Here is a 7,495-nt window from a genome sequence, read left to right on the forward strand (position 1 = left end):
ATGTTCATGCGTGTATTTTCAGTATAATTATGCATCCAGTAAAAATGTATTTCAAGCTCACATTAGCTTATAAGCTAAAAACACATATGGCTCAGGCGGATGGGAATGCCATTTGTTTTGCAGGTATTTATTTATCAAGCCTAACTGAAGTGTTGGAGATTAAGAATTAGGCCTGTTGATTATTAAAAACGTATTGGAATTCACCCTGATCTTAGTCTCTGTAATAAGTTAAAATATATTGGACACTTAATTACAGAACACATGACAGATGATGAAGATATTGTTACGCCCAGATCTAGGGGAACCGGCGCAGCATAAAATTGCCCTCCCCCAACTCTTCCCACTCCCAAGAAATGGTCAATGACACAGGAAATCAGCTTTTGAGGTTTAATTAACTCAAAGAGAGGTGAGACAATCCCAACATAACAAACAAAAATCGTCTTTACAGAGTATTCCTTAAACTTGCCTAACAAAAATAAACCAAAATAAAGTACAGGCCTCTTACCTCCTCTGGCGTATACACAGGAGAAAACGAGAATTGACCAAAAGAAAAGGGTTTCACACTTTCACATAAATTAAAGCGTGTCCAACAAGGACAGGTTAAAGTAGTTTCTATTTATCTATAATTATATTATAGGCAATGCCGCATGATGTATGCACAAGTAAACATTCTCTTACGTAAGTTTAGTGCATGTACAGATGGAGTGAAGATGTCTCTGTTCAGAGCTTATTGCACACCGCTCTATACGGCACATTTATGATCAAACTACAGAAAAGCAAGTTTACGGAAACTTCAAGTAGCTTATAATGATGCCATGAGAATATTGCTGAAGAGACCTCGATGGTCTAGACTCTAGTGCAAGTGAAATGTTTGTGGCTGCAGAAGTCAATACTCTACCAGCTGTTTTAAGACATCTTATGTATAAATGTATTTGCCGGCTTAATGACTCTGATAATTAAATCCTCTTCTTATCGAACATAAGGTGTAGTACTACACGCTACCAATCACAGCTGTGGAGACATTGGTATAGTTGTCTCTTTGTAGGACACTGATTTAAATTATTCTTAAACTATTAAAAAAAATGTATGCTGTGTATGTAATTTATCATATGTAATTTATTACATGTAAAGTCTTGTCTTTTATCTGGACCCTGAGTCTGCAATTGTTGATTGATTGATTGATTGATTGATTGATTGATTGATTGATTGATTGATTGATTGATTGCTTGATTGATAGGTTCTCTCAAATCCGAAATGTCTGTTCAAAACTTGATGCCAACTTCTATAAATATTTCCCAGGCAAAATTGAAAGTTTGACATGCTGGCAGGAAATCAGAAAATCTCTGGGAATCATCCTTTGTACAAAATGTCATGCCAACCCATCAAATATTTGTGGAAATATGTCAGTTTGGACCGACTAACAAACCAAGATTGCAATTCTGAGAACCATGCCACTATCATGACTAAGAATGTAGAAACAAGCGTTAATGTAAGTCAAATATTACAACATCCAAAAATAGAGTTGAATTAGCTCCTCTGGCAGTCTCTGCAAAAAGTGTCTATTCCTTAATTGATTTTTCCTTTTGCTGTTTTGTTTTTCAGTTTTCTTTATTTATTTTTCATCCTGCCCTATTTCTTTTCATATATCCTGCCTGTGTCCTATTTTTTTACGTTTTGTTGTTGCGAGAGACAGCTTTTTTTGTGATCTTATGGGACTGCATTGGGGTAACATAGTTGTTGTGCTATTGCATGATTTCATCAGGTCTTCTGTGTGTGTGTGTGTGTGTGTGTGTGTGTGTGTGTGTGTGTGTGTGTGTGTGTGTGTGTGTGTGTGTGTGTGTGTGTGTGTGTGTGTGTGTGTGTGTGTGTGTGTGTGTGTGTGTGTGTGTGTGTGTGTGTGTGTGTGTGGGTGCGAGTGCGTGTGCGTGTGTGTGTGTGTGTGTGTGTGTGTGTGTGTGTGTGTGTGTGTGTGTGTGTGTGTGTGTGTGTGTGTGTGTGTGTGTGTGTGTGTGTGTGTGTGTGTGTGTGTGTGTGTGTGTGTGTGTGTGTGTGTGTGTGTGTCCACTAATCTGTCTTTTCCATTGGGATCCCCATGTAACGCTGGCCCCCCCAGAGCCAATGTGCCATCAGTTCTCACCAAGCTGGACCCCGGACCCCGGTGAGATGGTGCGCTGCTGAGTGAATCACACATACTTCTTGACACTCTTTGGTGACACCAGAGCACAGAAGGTCTGTCCAGTCACCACACACACACACACACACACACACACACACACACACACACACACACACACACACACACACACACACACACACACACACACACACACACACACACACACACACACACACGCACACACACACACACACACACACACACACACACACACACACGCTACCACTGGCTCAGATAATGAAAAACAACAAAATAAGTTACCATAGCTATGCAGATGACACACAAATCTACGTAACAATTTCACCAGGTGAAAGTGCATTGAACAAATCAATGACTGGATGTGTCAGAACTTTCTCCAATTAAACAAAGATAAAACTGAGGTAATGGTTTTTGGAGCCAAGGCAGAACGTATAAAAGTTAGAGCTGAGCTTCAGTGTGCAATGTTCAAACCAACAGATAAAGCCAGAAATCTAGGTGTAGTCATGGACTCTGACCTGAGTTTCAACAGTCACATTAAAACAGTTACTAAATCAGCCTACTATCACCTAAAGAATATATCTAGGATTAAAAGACTAATGTCACAGCAGGATTTGTAAAAACTTGTCCATGCTTTTATCTTCAGTAGACTGGACTACTGCAATGGTGTATTCACAGGTCTCACTAAAAGATCTATTAGAAAGCTGCAGCTGATTCAGAACGCCGCTGCTCGAGTCCTCACTAACACTAAGAAAGTGGATCACATCACTCCTGTTCTGAAGTCTTTACACTGGCGTCCTGTGTGTCAAAGAATAGATTTCAAAATACTGCTGCTGGTTTATAAAGCACTGAATGGTTTAGGCCCAATTACATTTCTGACCTCCTGCTAAATTATGAACCATCCAGATCTCTCAGGTCTTCAGGGACTGGTCAGCTTTCTGTCCCCAGAGTCAGAACTAAACATGGTAAAGCAGCGTTCAGTTATTATGCTCCAAATATCTGGAACAAACTCCCAGAAACCTGCAGGTCCGCTGCAACTCTGACTACTTTTAAATCCAGGCTGAAGACTTTTATTTTTGTCGCTGCTTTTAATTGAACTATTCATATCTTAGACTGCACTGTAACTTTTATCCATGTATTTTTTCTATTTATGTTTATTTTATTAGCTTTTCTTTTTAATGACTGATTTTAAATGCCATTTTATTAATGTCTTTCATTTTTTGTTTTTCTTTCAATGTTTCTTTTATTATCTTTTACTGTTTTTAAATGCCTTTATCTGAATGTCTTTCATTTTTGTAAAGCACCTTGAATTGCCTGGTGCTGAAAGGTGCTATATAAATAAACGTGCCTTGCCTTGCCTTACATGCATTTCCTGGAGACTTATCCTAACATTAACCATAACCAACACATGCCTAACCCTAAACAAGGCAAGGCAAGGCAAGGCAAGGCAAGGCAAGGCAAGGCAAGGCAAGGCAAGGCAAGGCAAGGCAAGGCAAGGCAAGGCAAGGCAAGGCAAGGCAAGGCAAGTTTATTTATATAGCACCTTTCAGCACCAGGCAATTCAAGGTGCTTTACAAAAATGAAAGACATTCAGACAAAGGCATTTAAAAACAGTAAAAGATAATAAAAGAAACATTAAAAGAAAAACAAAAAATGAAAGACATTAAGAAAATGGCATTTAAAATCAGTAATTAAAAATAAAAGCTAATAAAATAAACATTAAAAGATAAAAGTTACAGTGCAGTCTAAGATATGAATAGTTCAATTATTTCGGTTCTTGATTTTTAATTTATTCACAGAACCTCCCTTTGGAAATTCGAATATTTCCGTCCCGATTGTTAATTTAGACAGATTGTTTTCACCATGTTATGCTCGCATGACATCCACAATCGGACCCTCAGGAGGGTGTACTAGCCCCCTACTCTGCTTTGCGTTCCATAACAAAGTCTTTAAGTGTTACCTGAACACCCTGTGTTACCAAAACACTATTTTTCACCAGTCGGTGCTGTGATACTTGTTCCTCAGTACAAATCACCCAAAAACTGATCGTAAACCCTGGCCACGATGGATATCCCAAATATCCTACTTTCGAGCAGTCCCTCTCATAAATGTCATGGAGTTTCAGACGGTATTCACCATGTTTTGCTCGCATGACATCCACAATCGGACCCTCAGGAGGGTGTACTAGCCCCCTACTCTGCTTTGCGTTCCATAACAAAGTCTTTAAGTGTTACCTGAACACCCCGTGTTCCCAAAATGTTGGGTTACGTATATTGTAACCCTTGTAATATTAGCACAGGCGGAGCCCTCTACTGGACTCTATGGGTACTACCCTCTATGCAAGCATTCTCCCACTGAGACTTCTATAGACGTAGCCGGCCTTGGGCGGGCCTACCTGAATGCGCGCGCATCACACCGTATAAAAGGAGGCCTCGCCTCCTGATTACCATCCTCCACCTCTCTTCAGCGAGCGGAATAGGACAGACAGTGCCCTGAGTAGAGGGCTCCGCCTGTGCTAATGTAACAAAGGGTTACAATACGTAACCCAACGTTATATCTCTCACAGGCTCCGCCCTCTACTGGACTCTGTGGGTACAGTGGGTGGAGCCGCGATGTATATGCGCACTGTCGTCCAACAACAACATTCCACCCTACTGCCCCTGACCGGCTTTTATGGTTAGCAGCTGCTGCCCCACATTCTCCTTTAATCCGGTTATAACCGAGGAGAAATCTGGGCTGTGGCTGACAGAGCACACCCTGCTGCGCTTACCTCGCAGAAAGTGTGCTCAAAAAACAGTGCCGGGGGAACCCCCCCCCGCCCATAGACGGATGGGGAGAGCCCCCTCAGCCCTGAATGGGCTTACTACACACCTGCTTCCCTGAATCCCTAAGGATAACAGGGAGAGTGCCAGAGCCCATGCCCCACCAGGCTTGGAATTTCGTCATTTTAGGGGCAAGGCCATTTGGCCTTCCCGTTCACATTTTTTTTAAGGGCACAAAGGCCACATGACAGGGCACAAAGGCCACATGACAGGGCACAAAGGCTGTTTGGTTAAATTACGCTGGTCAATCAACATGACTGAAAAGTGTAGCACTAACGTCAACACCAGTCGTTTTACAAACGGCTGAATAGCAATAGTGTTTCTTAAACGTATATGTTAAGTTCAGCCATAAACCACACAAGTCAGGGTAAAATGGTATTGTCACTGGCCCCACCATTGTAACCACTGGCCCGGAGCATTCGTCCACCAAAAAAAAAATCGACTAATAATGAAGAAAATTAACACATTTGTTGCAATAATTTATGCACTAACTACATTACATTACTTGTACTACAACATTTTAATCATCAGTTCTTCCTCATTTCCCTCAATTGTTCATATTTTTATGTTTATTAAAGGTTTATTAAAATAATGATATTGTGGTCATTGTTAAAAAATGTCTGCTATTATTAAGAGTATTATTATTTGTATAATGCACTTTCTGCCTTCCTGTCATTAGGAGTTAGACATGTAATGGCTATATGTAATTGATTTGATTAGAACCTTCATTATCCTAAACTGCTGGGACATTTCGCCAATACCTTTATACTGTCTACTCTTCACTTACTTGGTCGGCATTGATGTACAGAGCCGACAGAAGACCTTGTTTATACTGGCATCATATTGAGAGGTGCAGTGACGCGTCCTGAAACCAGGAAGTAAGCTGCTGGTTCCCTCCACAAAAAGCAATGGGATTTCTCCACAGGGTTTTGAAAAATAGCTGGAAATAAGGTCTGTGGAAAACAAACCTGTTTGATAAATGCACGTTTTGTTCAGCCGGATAATTTCCACATGTCTACCCTACTTTTATAATGTTCGAATCATAAATCTAATCGATAGATTATAAAAGGGTTTTAGGACGCGGCACTGCAGCCAACTCCCTGTCACTCCTTTAACTCCTCCGGTGACTTTCTTTTATTAGAAGATTGTTTTTTGCCCGGCGCTTGGCCGGTTACCGCTCGTATTAAAAACATTGTGGCGAATGGTTAGGTGGCGCAATAGTCTGTAGTGAAGAAGGAGCGCCCTCCCGCTCATGGGAGCCTGCGCTGTGCTCCAGCAAACAGCTGTTTGCTGCGGAGCACATCTCGAGCAGCAAACAGCTGTTTGCTTTTCCCCCCAACAACAACAACCGACGCACGAAACGCTATGTTGTAGCGTTGATAAACTAAACAATTTAACTAAATTGCTAGTCAAAATACCAATAGGCCTACCACAGGATTTTTTTTTAACTTTTGACAGGGGCACAAAGGCCACTTTGGCCGTGAATTGCATTTTTTTTAACAGGGCATCACGGCCAAAGTGCGGGGCAACGACGGCCATGGCCGTCGTGGCCGTCGTGAAATTCCCACCCTGTGCCCCACACTCAAACACTGATCCCGTCCAGAGTGTGTGGACTAAAGTGTGGAGGGCTACCCCCCTCCTGCCTCTCGGCAAGGGCCCAGCGCGCCCCTCGCCCCATGTTTGGGGGAACCGGGCCTGGGGCAAAGCCCGTGGACCAAGCTACTTATTCGGCCTTGCGGCCCAATAATCGCTCTGACCTGGTGAGGCGGGGGCATCTCTAGCAATAAGTGAGTAACCCACACATCCGCCGCCACGATCATCATCCAGGGAGAGTGCAGCCCTGGGCGGTGGACTTCGATGGACGCCAGACCCGGAAGGAATGGCGAACGTGAATGGCACCGCCTCGGCCATATCCTGGTCCCCCAACCACTCGAAGCAAGGTGGTGGGGATCGGCGCCCGCTATTTCAGCCAGGGCACGAAGGACAGGCCTGGGTCTCTAGCAGTGGCGACTCCCTGGAGGTATGATAACTCTTTCTTCTTCTTTCAAACGTCTCAGTCTCTCGTGGAATCACTTCCGCTGCTGAAGAGAAAAGGATGATAGTCAGGAGGCGAGGCCTCGTTTCATACTGTGTGATGCGCGCGCATTCAGGTAGGCCCGCCCAAGTCTCAGTGGGAGAATGCTTGCATAGAGGGTAGTACCCATAGAGTCCAGTAGAGGGCGGAGCCTGTGAGAGATATAACACTATTTTTCACCCGTCGGTGCTGTGATACTTGTTCCTCAGTACAACTCACCTAAAAACTGATCGTAAACCCTGGCTACGATGGATATCCCAAATATCCTACTTTCGAGCAGTCGCTCTCATAAATGTCATGGAGAAATTAATTACGTTTTAATTTAAAACATTAAAAGAAAAAATACATGGATAAAAGTTACAGTGCAGTCTAAGATATGAATAGTTCAATTAAAAGCAGCGACAAAAAGAAAAGTCTTCAGCCTGGATTTAAAAGTAGTCAGAGTTG

The sequence above is a fragment of the Pseudochaenichthys georgianus genome, chromosome 15 (assembly GCF_902827115.2).
Source record: "Pseudochaenichthys georgianus chromosome 15, fPseGeo1.2, whole genome shotgun sequence".
NCBI lineage: Eukaryota > Metazoa > Chordata > Actinopteri > Perciformes > Channichthyidae > Pseudochaenichthys > Pseudochaenichthys georgianus.